Source organism: Natator depressus, chromosome 3 (assembly GCF_965152275.1).
Source record: "Natator depressus isolate rNatDep1 chromosome 3, rNatDep2.hap1, whole genome shotgun sequence".
In the NCBI taxonomy this organism is placed as follows: domain Eukaryota; kingdom Metazoa; phylum Chordata; order Testudines; family Cheloniidae; genus Natator; species Natator depressus.
In genome coordinates this window covers 183,400,138-183,426,831 of record NC_134236.1, presented here as the reverse complement: position 1 = coordinate 183,426,831, position 26,694 = coordinate 183,400,138, and the positions used below count along the sequence as shown (strand labels likewise).

The 26,694-nt window shown below is 45.2% G+C and overlaps 1 protein-coding gene across 2 annotated transcripts in view; it reads left to right on the top strand.

Annotated features, from left to right (window-relative positions):
- The first annotated feature begins 9,443 nt into the window (after positions 1-9,443).
- STON1 (stonin 1) overlaps positions 9,444-26,694 on the top strand; it is a 61,960-nt gene continuing 44,709 nt past the window's right edge. Inside the window, exon 1 of one of the 2 annotated variants that reach the window (XM_074949441.1) lies at positions 9,444-9,768. The gene's annotated coding sequence lies outside the window, so the exon portion shown is untranslated. The remainder of the gene's footprint in view (positions 9,769-26,694) is intronic. The other variant, XM_074949442.1, reaches the window with a different exon arrangement.

Below are 26,694 nucleotides of genomic sequence, written 5' to 3'. Positions count from 1 at the left end.
CCGGTGGACATCTGGCATGACCACCACCCAGACGACGATACCACCTTCACGCCACTCCCAGTTGGACTGCGTTTATTTATCACGTTTCCATCTGGAATGGGCCCACTCCTCCACTGTTCAGCTGGCCCTGTTCTCAGCTTGGAGAAGCTGGGGCTGGCCTATTGGCACTTTAATAGCTTGCTGGAGGATGTGGGCTTCATGGCATCCTTCCAGGAGTTCTGGCTGGCCTGGTGGGGGCAGCGGCATGCCTTTCCCTCGGTGTGGCGGTGATGGGATGTGGGGAAGGTGTGTACCCAGCTCTTCTGCCAAGACTATACCCGGGGCGCCAGTCAGTGGAGGGATGCGGTGATAGGGAAGTTGGAGCGGGAGGTCTTGAAGCTGGAGAGGTGTCTGGCCACCAGCACCGGGGATCCATCCCTCTGCGGAGCATGCCAGGAGAAGCCGGAGGAGCTCTGGGCCCTGGAGGACCTTGTGTTCGTTCGATCCCGCATCCATCTTCTTCGGGAGATGGATCGCGGCTCCCGCTTCTTCTACACTCTGGCTCCTTAGACAGCTTTGAGGAGAAGTGGGCACTGTCCAGGGTTCTCTGCTTGGTGTCCCCCTCTGGATCCCTAGTTTTGGACCAGTGACCTTCACTCCTGACCCTGTTATTCATTAGTTGTCCCCCATTTTCAGTTGGTTCCCTGGTCCAGTGGTCCCTCCTGCACGGCTGGGGAAGGGGCCTTTAGACATTGGTGGGCTTGCACCGGCTCACCTCCCAGGATTTATACTAAGGCCCCACTACAAGAACATACAAAAATAGAGATGAAGCATTATACTGCAAAAGCTACATCATCTTTAAAAAGAAAAATGGGTAGAGAAAGGCACTGGTATTGTTCTTCTAACAAACAAGTCTGAAAGTAACTCCTCTGTTTAAATTAAAAAAAATTATGCATGCTAGAATAAATAAATGATTTTCCCCCCACTGAAAAGGGGCCTATATCCTCTGGAGAAATTAGTTAAACGCTGGAGACTTAACTAGAATAGAATTGTAATTTCACCAAAAGACTTATTTAAAACCATAAAGGTTTAGAAACTTGATGGTTCAGTGGTTTGTACACTTATTGTAAACTGGAGAAAATACAGGAAATGAAACAAGATTAGGCTGTAACTACAGATTAATGGCTCTGCTGGTTTTACTTTTCAGCAGATCCAGTTCTGTTGTTTGACTTTCAGGAACGGAGAAAATTGTTTAAAGGAATCTCTGGGATGCATACAGTGTAAGAAAGAAATTATCTTGCACCTACAAAAGACTTGACCTGTGGGGCAGTGCTGAGTAACACTGGAAAAGAAAGTATGTTTATTTCCAGAGATTAACTGCTTTCTCCATTATATGTGGTATCTTGCCTGTGGATAAGTACGGTCTAATCCCATCCTATCTCAAGTACTGAATGAACTAACAAGAAAATGTCCTAAAACTGCAGGAGATAGGCCCACCCTATAATGCAGGTGAGGTCACTTTGATCACTGGTTTCAAAGATGAAAATAATACCCTAATAAAGGGACACTGAGCTTGACTTTTTTAAAATGGACTAATCCCCCAAATTTCCAGTTGGCAATAGAGCACCCTTTAAGTAGCATCTCCTCCAATTTATAAAAGGTTTAATAAAGATTTCTTCTCTGTTGCTGTTGATCAGAATCTTCTGATCTTTTCAGATAGATGGGGAAGCAGCACCGCCATAGAATCATAGAAGATTAGGGTTGGAAGAGACTTCAGGAGGTCATCTAATCCAACCCCCTGCTCAAAGCAGGGCCAACACCAGCTAAATCATTCCAGCCAGGGCTTTGTCAAGCCGGGTCTTAAAAACCTCTAAGGATGGAGATTCCACCACCTCCCTAGGTAACCCATTCCAGTGCTTCACCACCCTCCTAGTGAAGTAGTGTTTCCTAATATCCAACCGAGACCTCCCCCACTGCAACTTAAGACCATTGCTCCTTGTTCTGTTGTCTGCCACCACTGGGAACAGCCGAGGTCCATCTTCTTTGGAACCCCCCTTCAGGTAACTGAAGGCTGCTATCAAATCCCCCCTCACTCTCCTCTTCTGCAGACTAAACAAGCCCAGTTCCCTCAGCCTCTCCTCATAAGCCATGTGCCCCAGCCCCCTGATCATTTTCATTGCCCTCTGCTGGACTCTCTCCAGACCTGCTTGTGCCCACCTCTTCTGCACCTCCTCCATGAATGTTTCTGCCTGCCATTCTCTTCCACAGGGGCACTGAGCTAAGGCTTCCCCAGATTGTAAACTCCTCCTTAGGACAGTTCAGGATCCTAACACAAGGAAGAAAGGAGAGCAGCAGAATACAGACCCTGCACTTTAGAAAGCAGACTTTGACTCCCTCAGGGAACTGATGGGCAAGATCCCCTGGGAGAATAACATGAGGGGGAAAGGTGTCCAGGAGAGCTGGCTGTATTTTAAAGAATCCTTATTGAGGTTACAGGGACAAACCATCGCGATGTGTAGAAAGAACAGTAAATATGGCAGGCGACCAGCTTGGCTTAACAGTGAAATCCTTGCTGCTCTTAAATACAAAAAAGAAGCTTACAAGAAGTGGAAGATTGGACAAATGACCAGGGATGAGTATAAAAATATTGCTCGGGCTTGCAGGAGTGAAATCAGGAAGGCCAAATCACACCTGGAGTTGCAGCTAGCAAGAGATGTTAAGAGTAACAAGAAGGGTTTCTTCAGGTATGTTAACAACGAGAAGAAAGCCAAGGAAAGTGTGGGTCCCTTACTGAATGAGGGAGGCAACCTAGTGACAGAGGATTTGGAAAAAACTAATGTACTCAATGCTTTTTTTGCCTCTGTCTTCACGAACAAGGTCAGCTCCCAGACTACTGCACTGGGCAGCACAGCATGGGGAGGAGGTGACCAGCCCTCTGTGAAGAAAGAAGTGGTTCAGGACTATTTAGAAAAGCTGGACGTGCACAAGTCCATGGGGCCGGATGCGTTGCATCCGATAGTGCTAAAGGAGTTGGCGGATGTGATTGCAGAGCCATTGGCTATTATCTTTCAAAACTCATGGCGATCGGGGGAGGTCCCAGATGACTGGAAAAAGGCTAATGTAGTGCCCATCTTTAAAAAAGGGAAGGAGGAGGATCCTGGGAACTACAGACCAGTCAGCCTCACCTCAGTCCCTGGAAAAATCATGGAGCAGGTCCTCAAGGAATCAATTCTGAAGCACTTAGAGGAGAGGAAAGTGATCAGGAACAGTCAGCATGGATTCACCAAGGGCAAGTCATGCCTGACTAATCTAATTGCCTTCTATGACGAGATAACTGCCTCTGTGGATGAAAGGAAGGCAGTGGACGTGTTGTTCCTTGACTTTAGCAAAGCTTTTGACACGGTCTCCCACAGTATTCTTGCCAGCAAGTTAAAGAAGTATGGGCTGGATGAATGGACTATAAGGTGGATAAAAAGTTGGCTAGATTGTCGGGCTCAACGGGTAGTGATCAATGGCTCCATGTCTAGTTGGCAGCCGGTGTCAAGTGGAGTGCCCCAGGGGTCGGTCCTGGGGCCGGTTTTGTTCAATATCTTCATAAATGATCTGGAGGATGGTGTGGATTGCATCCTCAGCAAGTTTGCGGATGACACTAAACTGGGAGGAGTGGTAGATATGCTGGAGGGTAGGGATAGGATACAGAGGGACCTAGACAAATTGGAGGATTGAGCCAAAAGAAATCTGATGAGGTTCAACAAGGACAAGTGCAGAGTCCTGCACTTAGGACGGAAGAATCCAATGCACCGCTACAGACTTGGGACCGAATGGCTCGGCAGCAGTTCTGCAGAAATGGACCTAGGGGTTACAGTGGACGAGAAGTTGGATATGAGTCAACAGTGTGCCCTTGTTGCCAAGAAGGCCAATGGCATTTTGGGATGTATAAGTAGGGGCATTGCCAGCAGATCGAGGGACGTGATCGTTCCCCTCTATTCGACATTGGTGAGGCCTCATCTGGAATACTGTGTCCAGTTTTGGGCCCCACATTACAAGAAGGATGTGGAAAAATTGGAAAGAGTCCAGCGGAGGTCAACAAAAATGATTAGGGGACTGGAACACATAACTTATGAGGAGAGGCTGAGGGAACTGGGGATGTTTAGTCTTCAGAAGAGAAGAATGAGGGGGGATTTGATAGCTGCTTTCAACTACCTGAAAGGGGGTTCCAAAGAGGATGGCTCTAAACTGTTCTCAGTGGTGGCAGATGACAGAACAAGGAGTAATGGTCTCAAGTTGCAGTGGGGGAGATTTAGGTTGGATGTTAGGAAAAACTTTTTCACTCGGAGGGTGGTGAAACACTGGAATGCGTTACCTAGGGAGGTGGTGGAATCTCCTTCCCTAGAAGCTTTTAAGGTCAGGCTTGACAAAGCCCTGGCTGGGATGATTTAGTCGGGGATCGGTCCTGCTTTGAGCAGGGGGTTGGACTAGATGACCTCCTGAGGTCCCTTCCAACCCTGATATTCTATGATTCTATGACATACAGAGATGTCCTGAAGAGTGAAGGGCTCTCTCCCATTCTTCTTCCCCTCTGACATGGGTGTTGCGATGCAATCCAGACCAGTAAGAGTTGTGTCACTACTTGCCCTGGGTGTCTCACAATGCTTTGCTTCTGTAGTTTCCAACCTGGGATGCTCCCAACCAGCCTACACCCTGAGTGTCTATGTTTTAAACAGCCCTTGTTCATCAGCTCTGGCCCCAGCAGATAGTCTACAGCTCCACTTCCACCAGCTGTGGTTACAACAAGCAAGGTGATACCAACATACTCCCAGTCTTGAATTTCTCTAAAATTGTGCTCTGCAACATCCAGCCCTCTCCTGGATAGTTCAGAGAAACAATAAAGTTTATTGTGCCTTTAAAAAGACCAAAAAAAATCACACCTTATTAACTCAAGTGGAGTAAATACACCCTTCCCTTCAAACACCACTGAGTTGGTTTATATTAAAACTAAAACAATTGTATTAATAATAGGACATAGGTTAAATGATGCCAAATAAAAGGAATAAAGTTAGAAAGGGTTACAAACAAATAATAGTGAAAACAAGCATCTAAAAGTCTAAAACTTAATCTAGCAAGGTACAGACTTTGTTCAAGATGGTTTCTCTTACCAATCTTCCTTCTTCCCATTCATGGCTGACTTTCTCTCAGTCAGAACCTTTCACAGAAGTACAAGGGGCTGGCTTCCCTTGTCTGTCTAGGAGAAAGATCTTTGCCTAAGCAGGTTTCTCACCTATGTTTGGTTCCCAGAGACTTCAACCCCCCTTGGCTGAAGGACCTATCTTTCTCAGCTTGCAAGAGCTCTGTTCCCTTGTGTCTGTCTAGTGATAGATGCCAAAGGTGGCTTCTGTCCTTGCTTATATCTTCCAAAGTTCAATTTCTTTGTTTCAAAAGGCAAGATGACCTCATGCTGTTTTTCACTTCCTGTGGCTTTTCCACCCCCCTGCTGATTTCTATGTAAATGGAGCTTCAATTGTTTCTCGTCACACCTTGTTTAATTTCACTGGAGACAGGTTGATGTCTGGGGAATGCATGTTTCCCCCTTTGTTTGATCACAGATTGGAAAGCCTCATACGAATGAGTACCCATAATTCCTTGTGCAGTAATAATTCATACAATTCACAATGATATTAATCACCAGTGTGTCACAGGCTTTCATAAAAGACCTCTCACAATATACTTTATAATACAGTAATATTTTATACAATCAGTTGATTCAATTGCTTATCAGTTGAGATTCAGCCCCCACATCTTTATTGACCAGTAAACATTTGCAATATATTTTTTGAAAAGTAAAACCCCGACCAAGCTTCTCGCCTGTCTCCTCCCCAACTTGTTAGCTTAGTTTACCTATTGTGTAAAGATCGACCTTCATTGTCTTTGCCTGAAGACCCTACTGGTCAGAGAATCAAATATACGTTCCTTTGCCTAGGCCAGACTGCTTATGCATTGCTTGCCAAACAAACAATTTTTAACAATATAATTCTAGCGCCTATTCATAAGTTTTTGTACGCACTCTATGCATATATCATGCAAGAGTATCGATGATCAGTAAGCTGTTAGTTTTCTAATGATATCTTACATGACACCTTTTAGATATAGATTATAACCATAGTGAGTTGGGTACGCTGAATTGGTCAGACCAGCTGAAGCTCATTACCGGATATCAGTGAGCCCCTTGTCCTCTGGCATTGGGATACCCTTAGGGTCACACCTCCCACCCACCCCCTTACAAAGCTGCAGGAGGGTTAGCCACAGGCTGACCTGGAGGCAGCAGGTCAGAGCCCTCTTTCCTGAGCAAGGCATCTGCCACCATATTTTCTTTCCCCTTTGTAAAGAAACAACCTGTTTTGTCAGTTTTGTCTGTTTACTGTCTCCAGGACACAATATTTGACAGTATCCAAAATTTCTCCTAGCAACTTGTTACACACATTTCACAGTGACATTATTGACCAGTGTATTATTACATTTCAAACAATATAGTACGTCACCTTTTAAATAAATATTATGACACCTGTACATGAGATTTAGTGAGTATGTCAGGCCTGATAAGAGATGCTGACAGAGAGGGAACCACAACTGGGCTGTTGTGTCACACTTTCACTGCGGTTCCCATTGCTCCCTGGTCCATGAAGGGATCTAGTGAAAGACGTACCAAACCCCCTAATCCCCAGGTGTGATATTATATGATTAAAATATGACCATGTATATCATTGTTGCTACCACTGCTATACAATTGCAACAAATAGTTGCAAGGTATGTCATGCAAGGTGTCAATGGAAAAGTTATGATTTGCTGAATATGATTATTAGTGTGCATGTATCATTTTCATATCTAAAGTTATGAATATTGACTATATACCTGTATTTCAAATGTGTTTGCTCCTGGGTAACACTCACAAGGTAGTTTACATCCAGTCTAGTCAGCATGTTGTGAATGGACTATTCAAGTTGATGACACATCAACAAACACAATGGGCCATGGAAGAAGCTTATCCTCACCTAATGGACTTTCCTGTGGATGTTGCAGTCAGAATATGGGGAATGGCCCCTGCTATGACTCACTGAAGCATGCAAGGGCATGTGACCAGCTCAGGTGACACTGGACTCCATCTTCTGCCTGTACTTTTCCACTGACTGAACTGAGAGCACACCCACCATATGGCAGAAAGTATAAAAGGCCCTGGAAACATCTCCATTTTGCCTCTTTCCTGCTCTAATCCCTGGACTATGGATTTATGGAAACATTCTAATCAAGGAACTGAGGTCCTTCCAATCATTTGGAAGCAACCATAGACTTAATGAGCCAGCAGTTTATGCCATCACTGCTTCAAGCTTGATCCACAAACTTTGCAATTATTGTATGTATTTGATTCCTTTAACCAATTTTAACTCTCACCTCTCTTTTTTCTTATAAATAAACCTTTAGATATTAGATACTAAAGGATTGGCAACAGTGTGATTATTGTGTAAGATCCGAGTTATATATTGACCTGGGTATGTGGCTGGTCCTTTGGGATCAGAAGAACACTTTAGTTGATGAAATTGGTTTTAAATAACCACTCATCATTAAGTCTAGTGTCCGGGAGGTGAAACCAGGTCTGGGATACCTAAGGAGACTGCATTTCTGATTTCTTGACAACCAGTGTGGTGAGACAGAAGTTTACTTTTGTTCCTGGTTTGGTATATCTTATGGAAGAATAACCACCAGTTTTGGGTAGCAGTTTTTCCTGAATCTGGTATTCTCAGTGGTGACCCACTGAGGCGGCGGTCACACCAGGTTACAGTCACTCTATCTAGGGAGGGAAGATTAGAGCTCCCTGACCCTTCAGGCTGCCATCGATCCCCAGTCCCATCAAAGAGTCTGGGGAACAGGGTCTTATTCTGGTCATCCCATCAGCTTCTGTTGCTCTCAGGAGTCAGGAATCCTGGGAAGCTACCATCTTGCTCCAAGCTCAGAAACAGCAGCAGATCTGCTGTTGTGTTCCTGAAAAACACCCTCTTCCAGGGCACGGCAAAAAATCACATACCTAAACGCATCCCAGAACAAAGAGTGAGAGTGATGTCATCATGAAAGTGTGGAAGACAGAAAGTGAAAATGATCAACAAAGCAATGAAAGTGAATACACGAAGTGCTTTCAGAAGAACAAAGTAAAGTGAAAAAAGTCTTTTTTGGCTAACTTCTCTGTTACACCAATAGTAAGTGTTACTTGGTATGGTAGAAATAAAAAATTGTCAGAAAATATGATTTTCAAGTGGATGCTGTTTTGATCTATTTTACAGAGAGGGGATATTAATCATTACACCAATTTAGACTATAAAACCTGCCATAACCTCTTTAACTTCCATCAGAATATTAGCCAGAGATGGGTCGAACAGACCTTGACATGGGTCGAACAGACCTTGCAGGTTCACCTGCACATCCACCAATGTGATATATGCCATCATGTGCCAGCAATGCCCCTCTGCCATGTACATTGGTCAAACTGGACAGTCTCTACGTAAAAGAATAAATGGACACAAATCAGATATCAAGAATTATAACATTCATAAACCGGTCGGAGAACACTTCAATCTCTCTGGTCACGCAACTAAAGACATGAAAGTTGCAATATTACAACAAAAAAACTTCAAATCCAGACTCCAGCGAGAAACTGTTGAATTGGAATTCATTTGCAAATTGGATACAATTAACTTAGGCTTGAATAGAGACTGGGAGTGGCTAAGTCATTATGCAAGGTAACCTATTTCCCCTTGTTTTTTCCTACCCCCCCCCCCCCAAGACGTTCTTGTTAAACCCTGGATTTGTGCTGGAAATGGCCCACCTTGATTATCATGCACATTGTAAGGAGAGTGGTCACTTTAGATAAGCTATTACCAGCAGGAGAGTGGGTTTGTGTGTGGGGGGAGAGGGGAGGGGAACCTGGATTTGTGCTGGAAATGGCCCAACTTGATTATCATACACATTGTAAGGAGAGTGATCACTTTACATAACCTATTACCAGCAGGAGAGTGGGGTGGGGGGAGGTATTTTTTCATGCTTTGTGTGTATAAAAAGATCTTCTACACTTTCCACAGTATGCATCCCATGAAGTGAGCTGTAGCTCACGAAAGCTTATGCTCAAATAAATTGGTTAGTCTCTAAGGTGCCACAAGTACTCCTTTTCTTTTTGCGAATACAGACTAACATAGCTGTTACTCTGAGACCTTGACATAGTCTCACCTGAACAGCAGCACTATTTTAGTACTATACTGCAGTCCTAAGATTGTGAAATCTTTTTTGTGAAATATTGTGAAATAGGGACCTAGCAGAGTAGCTGACAGGGGGCGCAAAAGGGGCAGTGCTCTAAAGGCAGCTGGGTACAAGCCAGTACTGGCGGCCACTTTTTACCAGTACGCTGTACCAGCCTGTACCGGCTTACTTTACCTCCTGAGCAAATTAAATGTGTAAAAACGCTGCGTGCCTATGACCATTGCGTCTTCCTCCGTGGGCTGGCTCCATCTTAGACGCTCAGATTCCCCGGCTACGATCCAGGCTGCGAGCTTGGCCTATAGCCCGGCCTGTGGGGCTGCAGCCGCGGCGCCTAGGGCCCTCCCTGCAGCAGGGCTGAGAGCAGAGGAAGCTCCGGCCTCCTGCATTGTGCGTCGGCCCCCACTCCCTCCTCCTCCGCCAGTCTAGAGCGTGTCCTCCCCGGCGGCGGCCGACGCTAAGGCTGCGATCCCGGGCGCCGCGCAGTGCACACGGGTAAGGGGGTCCCGGCGCAACAGAGGCAGCAACGCCCCGCCAGGCAGGGGGTACCCCGGGCTGACTCCGGCCTGAGGCAGGGAGCAGCTGTCCGGCTTGGGGTCCGACTGCAGCCTGAGCGGGCAGGGGGAGATGGGAGCCGTCAGTCCCCTCGCCCCTTGCGAGATTGGGCTGTTGCCTGGGTCGCTCTCTGCAGTGTTCACCCCCTGGGGCACTCGGGAGACCTCCGGCGTGAGTTACTTTGTTCCGTGGCCAACAGGGCTGGGGAGAGAGTGCGGGCAGGGCTGAGCCGCTGTGCGCGGCAGCTGAGCTGATCACTGCCAGGCCCGGGCCTGGGCCCTGGGCCACCCTTCCTGCGTGGGCTTCCCACTGGACTCCACACCCTTTGCCAGGGTGGGAATGGGGCGGTGGGGCTCGAGCGGGAGCTGGAGCTTTAGGACCCTGGGAGTGGGAAAGGTCCCCTCCGCTGCTGGCTCGGACTAGTTGATTATGATTCGGCTTCTTGCATTCGCTGAATGATTGCAGGCTAGTCAGGCAAGTCGTGTGCTTCTGTTCACAAAGTTGAAAATTGTCATTTGCAGCAAGTTGAACTTCATGCAAAGTGCAAACTCTCCCAGTAGCTGTTGAGAAGTGTAGCGTAGCTTGTGTACTAACAGGAACAGCACTAACTACTACCCTCCTCCCTGGTTGTGTGGAAAATGCCAGACAATTTCTTTCTGAATGCTGCTGTTCCCAAAGTCAGAGCTCAGGGGCGCCATTTCAGATTTTGGTTGGGGGGAGAGGGAGGGGGCAACTTTAATTGTGATTCCAAGGCCTACTTAGGCACCTGACAACTCTAGGGGTTTTTTTTTTTTTTTTTTTTTTTTTGCAGATAACTTAGAAATTACCTTAGAGGAGCACTGTATCTAATTCCTATATAAAAAAGAGGATTTAATGAATATTAGACCCACTCAGGTCTAATACTAACATGTTCTCACATCTTGTGTCAAGTCACTTAAGTAACACTGGTTTAAATGTTTTAGGTATATTCTTTGTTACTAACTCTTGAATACAACAATTGAAACAAAATTGAAACAGAAAAATCTAGATTAGTTTCTATCACTTTTTTGCAGTTCAACAAATTTGGAATAGATCATTTAACTTTGGAAACATCTTACTAGGGCAAGTCCCCCATGAGTTTATACTGCACCTGCCTGGGGCTCTAGAGGTGTCACCTTATGACAAATAACAGACTAGAAACTAACCTTAAACAGGAGTGAAACTGACACTTTCAAGTCACTTTCACAGTATTGCCAATCCCAAATGTTCAAAAATCATGAATCAGGCTCACCAGAATCATGAGATTGGTTTTAAAATCATGAGATTATGTGAAAATAACAGATTTGGAGTTCTTTTTATTTGCCTTCTACTTTTTGAGCCTTTAGGGTGCACTGGAGTCACATTTTGAAACTTTCTCCACAGCCACTGTGGAGGACTAGAAACTTCATTTTTCTTTAAGAATGAAGGCTGAAATCATCACATATCCACTTGGCTCCAGGAGCTGGGGCTTTAAGGAAAACAATTATCATGAGACTCATGACAAAATCATGAGAGTTGGAAACGCTGCTTTTACTTCTGTTTAAAAGCTAGTTTCTTTCCAGAAGCCTCTTAAACACAACACTACAGGGAGTTGCAGTTCTCACAGGAGAATATTTAAAACCAAACACCAAGAACATTTTATATTTTAAAGTTGAGAAAAAAACTGAGTCTTCTGAGGTATATCAGGGCCACTGCAGGCTGGAAAAGAAAATAAACAGGCACAGGAGATCTGGGGAGCTCTTCCTTTAGAAAGAAAGTTGGAGGGTCAAATCTTCTAGTCCTTAATCAACTAAAAGTTGTGTTGCCATCAGTGCCTCCACTCAGATGTAAACATCACAGTGAACATGTGATAACATGTGTGGTCAATAACTATACACGCCATACTTAAATATCTGAGCCTCTTTTACAGGCTAAACTTCCATATCCTTAATCACCAGCCCTTTCTTACCTTAATCACCCTGTCTCTGTTTGTAAACACAATACTGACTCCCTGCCTCAGGGGCATCTCTCCTCTGCAGAACTTACATTTCACACCAGGACTTGTCTACCCTGGCACTTTACAGCACTGCAACTTTCTCGCTTATGGGGGTGAAAAAACACCCCCCTGGGTGCAGCAAGTTTCAGTGCTGTAAAGCACCAGTGTAGACAGTGCACCAGCGCTTGGAGCCACGCCCCTCGTGGAGGTGTTTTTTTAGAGCGCTGGGAGAGCTCTGCCACGACTACACAAGCCACATTAAAGTGCTGCCACGGCAGCGCTTTAACGTGGCCAGTGTAGACTAGCTCTAATGCTGTGCTGTAGTTAAGAGCTCCACCTGGGAGCTCGCACACCTTCTGTATGAAACTCGGGGGAGGGGGTTCTGCCTTTCCCTTTCCCCCCTCATTGATGCCCTTGGCAGAGCTTTCTGCCTGTCCCGTCTTTACATTTGCCAAAGGATGTCACTCTTAAACCTCTCCTATTTTAAATGATGGTGAACTTAATTGTGGTCCAAAGTTTAAAATATGTTAACCAGTTGCTTATATGCCATATTGCTAGCTCTGGCATAAATTTTTCAAATTCTTTATTTTTGTGCTGTTTTATAAGAACTACACCAGAGTGCCAAACTTGTGGGGAACAAACAAATACTGCAGTTTATGTGAGGCCAGCTTCTGGACTTCAAATTAAAAATTCCAGGGCCAAATTTTCTGCTGGGATAACTCCACTGAAGTCAGTGGAGTTACACCAGCAGGGAATTTGTCTTCCACTGTTCAAGGAGTCTGCTTCCTGGAGAATATTATGAAAGCAAAGTAATGTGGGAGCCTAGACTTCCCACTAACATACTTGGAGAATGATTGATCAAATTCCTTGGTTTCTTTCTTGCCTGTTCAGTATTCACTAAATGTTTAACTTTTTTCAGCTTGCTTTGAGAGAAACAAGGTTTAGCACACTAGTGTTTGTGCTACTGACTGTAGTTAAAATTGTCAACATTTTCCATTATTAGTGAAATTTTCATGGTGGCTAAAATGTAGCCAGTAGTTCTGGCATGAGGGTTTATTTAGTTTAGTTTTAAAAATCTAATTTTTAAGAGATTTTGTTCTACCACTTTTATTACAGAAAGGTAAAGAAAAAAGTCCTGATTACATTCAGTGCCAAGCATCTTCAACTCCTGTGGAGGTCAATGAGAGTTTGGGTGCTGAGCACCTTGCAGAATCAGGTCCAGAGAGTTAGTTTTACTGGTTTAAGGTGGAATGCTCATTTTGCTTATGTATGTATGCTTAAGATGGGATATTCTTTCTGCTTATGTATGTATATATAGTGTTCTGATATTTGTGGGAAATAAAAGACTAGTTTCCTAAACTTGTTGGAAAAAATATTAGATACAATCTTTCAAATATGAATGCCTAGAATTAAATTCCTAAGTCGATATTTAGACACTGAGTAAGTGGCGTTATTGTCCCTTTGTTGGAAAACTGATGGTGGCGTGCTCTTCCAACAAACAGGAGATAGTAAGATTCTGAAGGTCAAAGGCTGCTGGAAACTTGTTTCATTGCTACAAACAACAGCTCCGTTCACTTTTTCTTTTAGCCCTATTAAGCCTGCTAGTATTGAACCTTGGAGCTCTGCTTAGGCCTTGTCTACACTGCCACTTGAACTTGTATTGCTCGGGGGTGAAAAAACACCCCCCGAGCAATACAAGTTTCTGCGCTGTAAAGTGGTAGTGTAGGCAGTGCACCAGTGCTGGAAGCTGTGCTCCCAGAGCTGGTAGCTACTCCCCTTGTGGGGGTGGTTTTTTTATGGGTTTATTTAGGTTTTTTATGGGTTTATTTGTTTTTTATGGTGCCGCGAGTACACAGCCATGTTAAAGTGCTGCCGCAGCAGCACTGTGCTTTAACGTTGGTAGTGAAGACATATCTTACATCAGAGGAAACTAAGGGAAAGAGCCTTCTTTCCCCATCTGGAGGCTGAGCCTCTTATAAAATTATTACAATTTAAGGGAGGGAAAAAGTAGGTTTTTGGATAAGAATAAACTTTTGATTGTCTACAGCATTGAAAATATGTATACAGCAACAAAACATTATGTGACCTTCATGTAACAACATAAAATCAAACTACTTCTTTGAATATTTGCATGAATACCCTGATGGAAATGAGCACTTAGTATTATACTGTATAAATAGCTGTGGTTGAGAGCATAAAAATAGTTTGGCCATCATAGAGTATGGCCAGAAGTTACACTGGAGCAATATTAGGATAATAAATCAAGCCAACAGGAAATTCCAAGTTAAGGCAGATATTCTGCCCTTAATTAACATACACATATGAACTCCCCTCCCCTTCCCGCCCCCAATAACAAGAACACAGAATTTCTGTAACTCTGAATTTTTTGACTTGTTGCAATCTTAATGGACCGAATTTTCAGGCAGGCCTGCCTAAATCTAGGCTTCTAAATCCGTATTTAGACATTGAACCTGCAGCCCATATGAATATAAGCCTAGTGGTAGACTTACTTAATTAAGCAAGTTAAAGAGCAAAACTCCACAGTGAACTTCCCCTTGCTTCATATAGTTGAGAAATGAGATTTTATTGCTCCAAATAATTCTTTCTACTTCAATAGTATTTTCTATTTAGGGATTTCAAAGCACTTCAGGGGTATAAGAGCAACACTATCAGTCACCCACAGTTTTTAAAGTTTTCTTGATAGGTATAAATATCACTTTCCCTACCGCCTTTAAGCCAGTCAGTGCAGCAAACATGTATCTTAAAAACATACACATCTCCACCCCAACTAAAACAGCAAATTATACATCTGGATGTGAATCCAAATTAGGCTCTTCCAGGGACCAGTTTTGACAGTTACTGACAGTGCACTCATCAAAAATTTGATCTGAGTGAAGGCTATGAAGAAGCCATTGTCAGTAAATGTAAAAATATTGTGCTATACATTTATCTAATTAAACATGTAACAATATAATTGTGCAGATTTCCTCTCACACTGGTATATCCTCTGATCACTGTTTTAAAGACTTTAAGGAAGGCACTTGTGGTGTTCCTGTGTAGTTTAGGAGAGAGCATTGATCTGTTGAAAATATTAATTATAGCCCACATAAATGCTTTTCACACTGAAAGAGCTGCACAAACATGAAATAGTGTATTAGCCAGTAAAAATATATTAGCACTTTACATTTTCCTCTTGGCTGCTAAAATGTGGCATAGTTTGAAATGCTGGTTCAAAAACTGACTATTGTATAGCATGAGAAAGTAGCACATTACATTACTACAGAAACACTGTCCAGTTCAGAGCCATATTATAAATAGTTTCCTTACCTTTGTTATTAATAACAGCTTGCTGTAGATTATTAAAGATGGAAGCATTTTAAAAACATCCTTTTTGTCATTTATTCTGTTTGTAACCTTTTGCACATCACTCAGCTTGGACAGTACAAATACCAGCTGAGAGGCCAGTTTTATAGTTGTTGTCCCCCACTCCCCCTCCACAATTATCAATTACTGGTTCTCATGCACTACACTGGTGTTTAAGTGTTTGGGTCCTTAATATTCTTCTAGAACAGGGGTGGGCAAACTTTTTGGCCCGAGGGCTGCATTTGGGTGTGGAAATTGTATGCAGGGCCATAAATGTAGGGCTGGGGTAAGGGGTTGGGGTGTGTGAGGGAGTGTGAGGTGTGGGAGCGGGTGTGGTGTGCAGGATGGGGCTCAGGGAAGGGGGTTGGGGTGCAGGAGGGATGCAGCAAGGGGTTAGGGTGCAGGATGGGGTGTGGAGTGTGGGAGGGGGCTCAGGGCAGGGGTTGGGGTGCAGGAGGGGTGTGGCAGAGGGCTCAAGGCAGGGGGTTAGGGGACTCAGGGCAGGGGGTTGGGGTGCGGGCTGCAGGAGGAGTTTGGGGTGCGGGCTCCGGCTTGGCTCCACTTACGTCGAGCGGCTCCAGGGTGGCAGCAGCGTGCAGTGGGGCTAAGGCAGGCTTCCTGCCTGCCCTGGCCCCGCGCCACTCCTGGAAGTGGCCAGCATGTCCGGCAGTGGCTCCTTGGCGCGGGGTGGGGCAGGCGGCTCTGCTGTGCCCTGCCCTCACCTGCGGGTACCACCCCTGAAGCTCCCATTGGCCGCAGTTCCCTGTTCCCGGCCAATGGAAGCTGCGGGGGGCAGTGCCTGCAGGGGAGGGCAGCATAGGGAGCCCTCTGCCCCCCTTCCCCAGGGGCCACAGGGATGTGGTGCCGGCCACTTCTGGGAGTGGCGCGGGGCCAGGGCAGGCAGGGAGCCTGCCTTAGTCCCGCTGCACTGGGGTCTGGCAATCACGTGGGCCGGATTGAAAGCCCTAGTTTGCCTTCCCTCTTCTAGAAGAATGTTTAATTGTAAAGACAATGGAATGGCTGATATGGGACTTGATTAATAAAGAATTAAAGGAGGGTAATAACATTAATGCCTGTCAACATAGGTTTATGGAAAATAGATCCCATCAAACTCAGCTGATATATTTTTTTTTGTGATATTACAAGTTTGGTAGATAAAGGTAATAGTGTTGATGTAATATACTTAGATTTATGTAAGGCATTTGAATTGGGACTGCATGACTTCTTGATTAAAAAATTAGATATAAAATTAACATGGCACACATTACATGGATTAAAAGCTGGCTAATTGCTCGGTCTCAAAATGTAATTATAAATGGGGAATCATTATCCAATGGAAAAAACAACGAGGAGTCCTTGTGGCACCTTAGAGACTAACACATTTATTTAGGCATCAGCGTTTGTGGGCTAGAACTCACTGCATCTTATGCCCAAATAAATTTGTTAGTCTCTAAGGTGCCACAAGGACTCCTCGTTGTTTTTGCTGATGCAGACTAACGCGGCTACCACTCTGAAATCCATTATCCAATGGGTGTGTTTTTGGAGGGGTCCTGCAGGGATAGGTTCTTGGCCCTAGGCCAGTGGTTCTCAAACTTTTTTTTTGCAGATCACTTGAAAATTGCTGAGGGTCTCGGCGGACCAGTTAATGATCTTTCCAAATGTTGTTTGTACTATTAGCTAGCTATTGTAAAGTGCTTTGGATAAAAGCTCTCTATAAAAAACATCCTTAATAATAATTAAAGTTTTTTTGTTCTACAAATAAAAGCACACAACTCATATTTTAATATCAGTAGTCTTACCTTTCTAATGCAATGGATGTGCCCTCTCTCCCCACTGTGGCAGCCCCCGAGCTGGGGCTGGGAAGAAGGGGGGGTCTCTTCCCTGCCGCGGCAGCCCCCGGGCTGGGAAGAAGTGGGGTATCTCCCCCGCCACAGAGCTGAGGCTGGGAAGGAGGGCCAGCTCTCCCTGGCAGCCGCAGCCCTGGAGCTGGGGAAAGTTGCCTCTTTCTCTGGCCGCTGCAACCCTGCACGTCCCAAATTCCCCACTGCCCCCTCCCACCTACCCTCTATTCCTCCCAAGGCCACCACCTCACCTTACATGTATGTCTTCTCCAGGGTCCAGGCACCTAATTAGTGGAGCCACGCCTGCGCAGCTCCACTAATTAGGTAGGTGGCCCTTCATTCTCTTGTGCGTGGCTGCCCAGGCACGCACCTTAGAGGGAACTATCCGTGGACCACCTGAATGGAGCTTGTGGACCACAGTTTGAGAACCTCTGCCATAGGCTATTTAACATTTTTATTAATGACCTGGAAGAAAACATAAAATCATCACTGTTAAAGTTTGCAGATGAGAAAAAATTAGGGGAGTGATAAGGATTGAAGAGGACAAGTAACTGATACAAAGCATTCTGGATTGCTTAGTAATCTGTGCGTCAGCAAACAATATGCATTTTAATATGGCTAAATGTAAACGTCTAGGAACAAGGAATGTAGGCCTTATTTAGAGGATGGGGTGCTGTATCCTGGGAAGTAATGACTCTGAAAAAGATTTGGGGGTCACGGTGGATAAGCAGATGTATATAAGCTTGCAGTGTGACTGTTGCTAAAAGGGCTATCTTGGGTAGCAGTAGAGAATATATACTGCTGGTATACTGTGTCCTGGTGCCCACAACTTAAGAAGGATGTTGATAAATTGGAGAGGGTTCAGAGAAGAGTGATGAGAATGATTAAAGGATTAGAAAATATGCCTTATAGCGATAGACTGGGAGCTCAATCTATTTATCTTAACAAAGAGAAGGTTAAGGGGTGACTTGATTAGTCTATAAGTACCTACATGGGGAACAAATGTTTAATAATGGGCTTTTCAGTCTAACAGAGAAAGGTATAACATGATCCCATGACTGGAAGCTGAAGCTAGACAAACTCAGACTGGAAATAGGGTGTAAATTTTTAACAATAATTAACCTTTGGAATAACTTATCAAGGGTCATGGTGGATTCTCCATCACTGACAATTTTAAAATCAAGATGGGATGTTTTTCTAAAAGATATGCTCTGGGAATTAATTTGGAGAAGTTTTGTGGCCTGTATTATATAGGATGTCAGAGCTGATGATCACAGTGGTCCCTTAGAATCATAGAATATCAGGGTTGGAAGGGACCTCAGGAGGTCATCTAGTCCAACCCCCTGCTCAAAGCAGGACCAATCCCCAATTAAATCATCCCAGCCAGGGCTTTGTCAAGCCTGACCTTAAAAACTTCTAAGGAAGGAGATTCCACCACCTCCCTAGGTAGCGCATTCCAGTGTTTCACCACCCTCCGAGTGAAAAATCCAACCTAAACCTCCCCCACTGCAACTTGAGAATATTACTCCTTGTTCTGTCATCAGCTACCACTGAGAACAGTCTAGATCCATCCTCTTTGGAACCCCCTTTCAGATAGTTGAAAGCAGCTATCAAATCCCCCCTCATTCTTCTCTTCTGTAGACTAAACAATCCCAGTTCCCTCAGCCTCTCCTCATAAGGCATGTGCTCCAGTCCCCTAATCATTTTTGTTGCCCTCCGCTGGACTCTTTCAAATTTTTCCACATCCTTCTTGTAGTGTGGGGCCCAACACTGGACACAGTACTCCAGATGAGGCCTCACCAATGTCGAATAGAGGGGAACGATCACGTCCCTCGATCTGCTGGCAATGCCCCTACATATACATCCCAAAATGCCATTGGCCTTCTTGGCAACAAGGGCACACTGTTGACTCATATCCAGCTTCTTGTCCACTGTAACCCCTAGGTCTTTTTCTGCAGAACTGCTGCTGAGCCATTTGGTCCCTAGTCTGTAGCGGTGCATGGGATTCTTCCGTCCTAAGTGCAGGACTCTGCACTTGTCCTTGTTGAACTTCATCAGATTTCTTTTGGCCCAATCCTCTAATTTGTGTAGATCTCTCTGTATCCTATCCCTACCCTCCAGCGTATCTACCTCTCCTCCTTCTGGCCTTGGAATCTACGAAATAGTCTGTTGAGGTTAAAAACAAAAACAAAGAAGGCCCACATGACTAATTTTTACTGCTTGGTATTGTAAAATTCTCCCGCACCCTCTCAAAGAAACAACTAATTTTGTGGGCTAAACTATCTGCTAGTGTCCTTTTTAACAATAAGATGAACAGAGTCCTCTTATGGCAAAACTACATTCACAGTGGTAACGTTTTCTAAACTAAGTTTAAAATTACTTCCTTAGGTTCAAAAGCATTACATTAGCTTAATGGCCTAAATAGAACAATACTGTAAATAAGAGAGCTTTTCTCTACAGGAAGAATGTTAAGAATGGCCATACTGGGTCAGACCAAAGGTCCATCTAGCCCAGTATCCTGTTTTCCGATAGTGGCCAAAGTGCATCGAGGTTCTTTAAAGTAAAGTAAAACATCACCTGGTGTCAACGAACAGTTCATGCAAAACTCTTCTCTGTCTATTGACTTTCTGAAATCTGGCCACAAAGTGTAAGTTTTGCAGTAACTATGGTAATGCTGAGGAGTAGTGTGTTTGAAAAGATGCAAACTAGGACTGATTAACTAAACTCAGTGAAAACTGTAGAATGAAAGCACTTTAAAGAATACTCAGAAATTCTTTTCCATGCTGAGAAAAATAGTAACTTCATCCTCATTATGTGTGCTTTTTCCCCCAACTGTGTTTTTTAACTGAAGATTTTTATTTATACAAGAAGGCAGATCCAGCAGAGAGGTGTATTGTATAAATGAGAGAAACATACATTTGTATGAAAAGGTGAATTAAAAACAATTTACATATTTTATTTGACTACATACTAAACAGAAGTAAAACAATGAGTCTTAGGCCAGGTCTACACTACGAGTTTAGGTCGAATTTAGCAGCGTTACCTCGATTTAACCCTGCACCTGTCCACATGACAAAGCCCTCTTTTTTGACTTAAAGGGCTCTTAAAATCGATTTCTTTACTGCACCCTTGACAAGAGGATTAGCGCCGAAATCGGCCTTGTCGGGTCGAATTTGGGGTACTGTGGACGCAATTCAATGGTATTGGCCTCCGGGTGCTATCCCAGAGTGCTCCATTGTGACCGCTCTGGACAGCGCTCTCAACTCAGATGCACTGGCCAGGTAGACAGGAAAAGGCCCGCGAACTTTTGAATCTCATTTCCTGTTTGGGCAGCGTGGTGAGCTCACCTGCACAGGTCACCATGCAGAGCCCATCAGCGTAGGAAACCATGCAGTCCCAGAATCGCTGAAGAGCTCCAGCATGGACAGAACAGGAGGAATGGGATCTGATCGCTGTATGGGGAGAAGAATCCGTGCTGGCAGAACTCCGTTCGAAAAGACAAAATGCCAAAATATTTGAAAAAATCTCCAGTGGCATGAAGGACAGAGGCTATAACAGGGACCGCAGCAGTGCCGCTTGAAGATTAAGGAGCTCAGGGAAGCCTATCAAAAAACCAGAGAGGCAAGCGGCCACTCTGATTCAGAGCCCCAGACATGCCGCTTCTGTGATGAGCTGCATGCCATTCGAGGGGGTGCAGTCACCACTACCCCAACCCTGTGCTTTGACTCTGGCCAAGGAGTGGGAGGCAACATGGAAGCGGGTTTTGGGGGCGAGGAAGATGATGATGATGAGGAGGTTGTAGATAGCTCACAGCAAGGAAGCGGAGAAACCAGTCTCCCCAACAGCCAGGATCTGTTTATCACCCTGGACCTGGAGCCAGTACCCCCCGAACCCACCCAAGGTGGGCTCCCGGACCCTGAAGGCGGAGAAGGGACCTCTGGTAAGTGTACCTTTATAAATATTATACATGGTTTAAAAACAAGCATAAATAATGATTAATTTGCCCTGGCATTCGCGGCCAGTACAGCTACTGGAAAAATCTGTTAACGTGTCTGGGGATGGAGTGGAAATCCTCCAGGGACATCTCCATAAAGCTCTCCTGGATGTAATTCCAAAGCCTTTGCAAAAGATTTCTGGGGAGGGCAGCCTTACTCTGTCCTCCATGGTAGGACACTTCACCACGCCAGGCCAGCAGCACGTAGTCAGGAATCACTGCAGAAAAAGCATTGCAGAGTACGGTCCCGGTGTTTGCTGGCATTCAAACAACTCTCTCTGTTACCCTCAGGAGAGTGATATCATTCATGGTCACCTGGTTGAAATAGGGTGGTTTTAGTAAGCGGACGTTCAGAGGTGGCCGTTCCTACTGGGCTGTTTGCCTGTGGCTGAACAGAAATCTTCCCCGCTGTTAGCCACACGGTGGGGGGAGGGGTGAAGCCATCATCCCAGAGAATTGGGTGTGTGTGTGTGGGGTGTTAGTTGGGTTTCTGCTGCACATTAACCCGGAAACCGCAACCCCTCCTTTTCAATTGCCAACCCATTTTAAATGGCCAACCCCACGGCTACTTCATATAGGAAATGAGGGCGTTGTTGTTTGAAACCATTCCCACATGTTATGGAGGTTAAAGAAGCCAAAAGACTGTGGCTTACCATGGCTGCCTGCAAGCCGAATTCTGCTGCCCGGCCCTGCATGTGTGATCTCTCACACCAAACTGGCATACCCTCAATAAGAGGCAAAATGCGACCTTGTAATGAAAGCACGTGTGCTATGAATGTTAACAGCAAGGTTTACCGTGAAAGAAAGGTTTACCATTGTTCTATAAAATGTGTCTTTTTAACTACCACTCTCCCTTTTTTTTCCCTCCACCAGCTGAATATGTTTCTCCTTCCCAGAGGCTAGCGAAGATTAGAAGGCAAAAAAAAATGCACTCGCGATTAAATGTTCTCTGACTTCATGCTGTCCTCCCACACTGACAGAGCACAGCAAAATACGTGGAGGTAGACAATCTCAGAGTGCAGGAAAACAATATGACTGCAAGGAGAGGTGGCAGGATGAAGATAGTAGGTGGCATCAGCTTGCTGAAAGAAGGCAGGAGTCAGTTCTCAGGCTGCTGGAGATTCAAACTAATATGCTCCAGCGTACGGTTGAGCTGCAGGAAAGGCAGCAGGACCACAGACCGCCGCTACAGCTCCTGTGTAACCAAGCACCCTCCTCCCCAAGTTCCATAGCCTCCTCACCCAGATGCCCAAGAACACGGTGGGGGCACCTCCGGCCACCCAGCCACTCCACCCCAGGGGATTGCCGAAGCAACAGAAGGCTGGCATTCAATAAGTTTTGAAGTTTTAAAGTGCTGTGTGGCCTTGTCCTTCCCTCCTCCACCACCCCACCCGGTGCTTCCCTGCTCCACCACCCCTCCCGGGCTACCTTGGCAGTTATCCCCCTGTTTGTGTGATGACTAAATAAAGAATGCATGAATGTGAAGCAACAATGACTTTATTGCCTCTGCAAGCGGTGATCGAAGGGGGGAAGGGAGGGTGCTTAGCTTACAGGAAAGTAGAGTGAACCCGGGGTGGAGGTTTCCATCAAGGAGAAACAAACAGAACTGTCACACGATAGCCTGCCCAGTCATGAAACTGGTTTTCAAAGCTTCTCTGATGCGCACCATGCCCTCCTGTACTCTTCTAACCACCCTAGTGTCTGGCTGCGCGTAATCAACGGCCAGGCGATTTGCCTCAACTTCCCACCCCGCCATAAACGTCTCCCCCTTACTCTCACAGATATTCTGGAGCACACAGCAAGCAGTAATAACAATGGGAATATTGGTTTCGCTGAGGTCTAAGCGACTCAGTAAACTGCACCAGTGCGCTTTTAAACGCCCAAATGCACATTCTACCACCATTCTGTACTTGCTCAGCCTATAGTTGAACAGCTCCTGACTACTGTCCAGGCTGCCTGAGTATGGCTTTATGAGCCATGGCATTAAGGGGTAGGCTGAGTCCCCAATGATAACTATAGGCATTTCAACATCCCCAGTGGTTATTTTCTGGTCTGGAAAGTAAGTCCCTTGCTGTAGCTGTTGAAACAGACCAGAGTTCCTGAAGATGCGAGCGTCATGTATCTTTCCCGGCCATCCCACGTTGTTGGTGAAACGTCCCTTGTGATCCACCAGTGCTTGAAGCACCATTGAAAAGTACCCCTTTTGGTTTATGTACTCACTGCCTTGGTGCTCCGGTGCCAAGAAAGGGATATGGGTTCCGTCTATCGCCCCACCACAGTTAGGGAATCCCATTGCAGCAAAGCCATCCACTATGACCTGCACATTTTCCAGAGTCACTTCCCTTGATAGCAGCAGCTCAGTGATTGCGTTGGCTACTTGCATCGCAGCAGCCCCCACAGTAGATTTGCCCACTCCAAATTGATTCCCGACTGACTGGTAGCTGTCTGGCATTGCAAGCTTCCGGAGGGCTATCATCACTCGCTTCTCAACGGTGAGGGCTGCTCTCATCTTGGTATTCTTGCACTTTAGGGCAGGGGAAAGCAAGTCACAAAGTTCCATGAAAGTGCCCTTACGCATGCGAAAGTTTTGCAGCCACTGGGAATCGTCCCAGACCTGCAACACTATGCAGTCCCACCAGTCTGTGCTTGTTTCCCAGGCCCAGAATCGGCATTCCACGCCATGAACCTGCCTAATTGACACCATGATGTGCACATTGCAGGGGCCCGTACTTTGTGAGAAGTCTATGCCCATGTCCTCATCACTTTCGTCACTGTGCTGCAGTCGCCTCCTCCTCGCCTGGTTTCGCTTTTCTTGCAGGTTATGGTTCTGCATATCCTGCTGGATAATGTGTGTGGTGTTTATAGTGTTCATAATTGCCGTGGTGATCTGAGCGGGCTTCATGTTCCCAGTGCTATGGCGTCTGTGCTGAAAAAAGGCACAAAACTATTGTCTGCCGTTGCTCTGACGGAGGGAGGGGTGACTGACAACCTGGCTTACAGGGTTGGCTTACAGGGAATTAAAATCAACAAAGGGGGTGGCTTTGCATCAAGGAGAAACAGAATGGCCCCCTCAAGAATAGAACTCAAAACCCTGGGTTTAGCAGGCCATTGATTTCATGGAGGGAGGGAGGAGAAAATGAATACAAATGAATACAAAACAAATCTGTTCTGTTTCTTGTTTTGATCCACTTCATCTATCTTCATACATTTTGCTGGCAGCAGATGGTGCAGTACGACTAGCCATCGTCATTTCCTGGATGCTCGGCAGAAGATGGTGCAGTATGACTCCTGGCGATCGTCATCTCCTGGCTGCTCACCAGAAGATGGTGCAGTACGAATGCTGGCAGGACTGAATCTCCATGAGACGAAACTTAAAAAGGGAAATGACCTGGCTGAGTCACTCCCATGTCTGCCCAGGCGCCCCTGACTGACCTCACCGAGGTCGGCTAAAAGAGCACCCAGGAGTACGGCGACGATGGCTACCAGTCATACTGCACCGTCTGCTGCCAAAAGGCAATGAGCTGCTGCTGTATAGCAATGCAGGTCAGCCCGCATGGAGCCTGCTCAGCTCGCTGTCACCCTATGTCTCCTGGGTGCTGGCAGTGTCCCAGGTGGTATTTCGTACCAGGTGACATCATCACATTGTGAACGAAAAGCGGGCAGCAAATGTAAACAAATTTGTTTATCTGAGCGATTGGCTGAACAAGAAATAGGACTGAGACGACTTGTAGGCTCTAAAGTTTTACATTGTTTTATTTTTGAATGCAGTTATTTTTTGTACATAATTCCACATTTGTAAGTTCAACTTTCACGATAAAGAGATTGCACAACAATACTTGTATTAGGTGAATTGAAAAATACTGTTTCTTTTGTTTTTTACAGTGTAAGTACTTGTAATCAAAAATAAATATAAAGTGAGCACTGTATACTTTGTATTCTGTGTTATAACTGAAATCAATGCATTTTAAAATATGGAAAACACCCAAAAATATTTAAATAAATGGCATTCTATTATTGTTCAATGGTGTGATTAATTGCGATTAATTTTTTAAATTGCGTGATTAATCACGATTAATTTTTTTAATCGTTTGACAGCCCTAGATACCATGGATACATCCTGCCTCATTTGCTTCTGAGTTATAAACCTCAAGTCCAGAGATGTACAATTTAGTCAAGGGGTCCTAAAGAGGGATATCAGAAGATATAGCACTTGTGTTTAAAATAGACAGTCCAACAGTTATTCACTGTGGGGTAAAAGAAAAGAATAATATAATTTCATGATCTGGTTGGGAGAAATATCTTCAATATTTCCTCTCCACAGAGAGGATGCCTGTTGTAGCATTTTGGGATTCAATACCACTGGTCAAGAACTTGGAGCAGAGAGAGAGAAAAATATTTGGTCTTGTATTAAGAGTACAGCTATGTACCATCAGCTAGTCATTTGTAATTCATTCTCCTAGTTAGTTTTAATGATATACATATTATTATATGGCAGTGGTTCTCAAACTTATTTGATCAGGCCCCCCCTTCTTTGTGTCTGTAGTCATTTACGCCCCCTTTTCCCCCACAAGTACATATACCGCCACCGAGCTTTGAAGGCAAATGGAGAGAAGCAGCTGCTAGCTGGGTGCCAGCTCTGAAGGCAGCTACATGCAAGCAGCAGCATAGAAGTAAGGGTTGCAATGTGAAAAGTAATATTCATCAATGGCACTTTTCACAGCAGACTTAGCATCCCATTGCCACCCTTCTGTGCTCCTGCTGCCCCCCGGAGCTGACAGCTGAAGCCTTGCCGCCTCCAGGTGCAGGACGGGGGAAGTGGGAGAAGGAAGGAGAGCCTGAGCCTGGGCTGCCTCCCGGTGAGGGATTGGGGGGGGGGTGAGGATGGCAAGCCCGCAGCCAGGTGGAGGGGCTTCAGCTATCCCCTTTATCCCCCACCTCCTGGGTGTGCATGGCCCTTCTTCATGAGCCCCAGCTGGCACTGACAGCTAGGGCTCTTCAAAAAAAAACAACAACCCAAAAAAGCATAAAGCTCACACCTCTCTTGATCCATTCCCATGCCTCCCTTGGGAGGCCTGCTCCATAGTTTGAGAACCGTTGACATGGTATTAGCCTTATGTATATTTTTCTTACCAAGAGTCAGTCATAAGTATACCTGGGTCTGGGATTTTTTTTCCTTCTTTTTTTTGACCAGAACAGCCCCAGTTTTGCAACTTTCAGAATAGGCTGCATGACCTACCTGTTTACATAGGCTTTTCTTTGGGAGAGATGGACTCGCAAAGACTGAGTTGAGAAATTTTGTTTGGCGTTCAGACGATAGCAAACGGGTCTGTGTTGTATTTTCTTGTATGATCTATGGGTCTAGGCCCTTTTTTAATTGCTTTATATGAATTTTATAACGTGCCTAAAAACTGGACTATGGACAGTGAACAGATGTGAACTGGGGTCCTAGACAAATAACTTTTTAGTTTCTTCCACATCAATAGAGTGAGCTTTCCCCTTTACGAGGAGTGGAAGCTCATCTTCCAGCCTCTTGCAGCTCACACGTGGGATATGGGTTGCAGAAGTAGAGTAGGGTTTTTGAAAGACTCAGCATCTACCAGCACTTCTCCATCCTAATGCCTCAAAATGTAGTGCTTAACGGTGGCTGCCTATGTAATATTCTTTAAATATTAGAT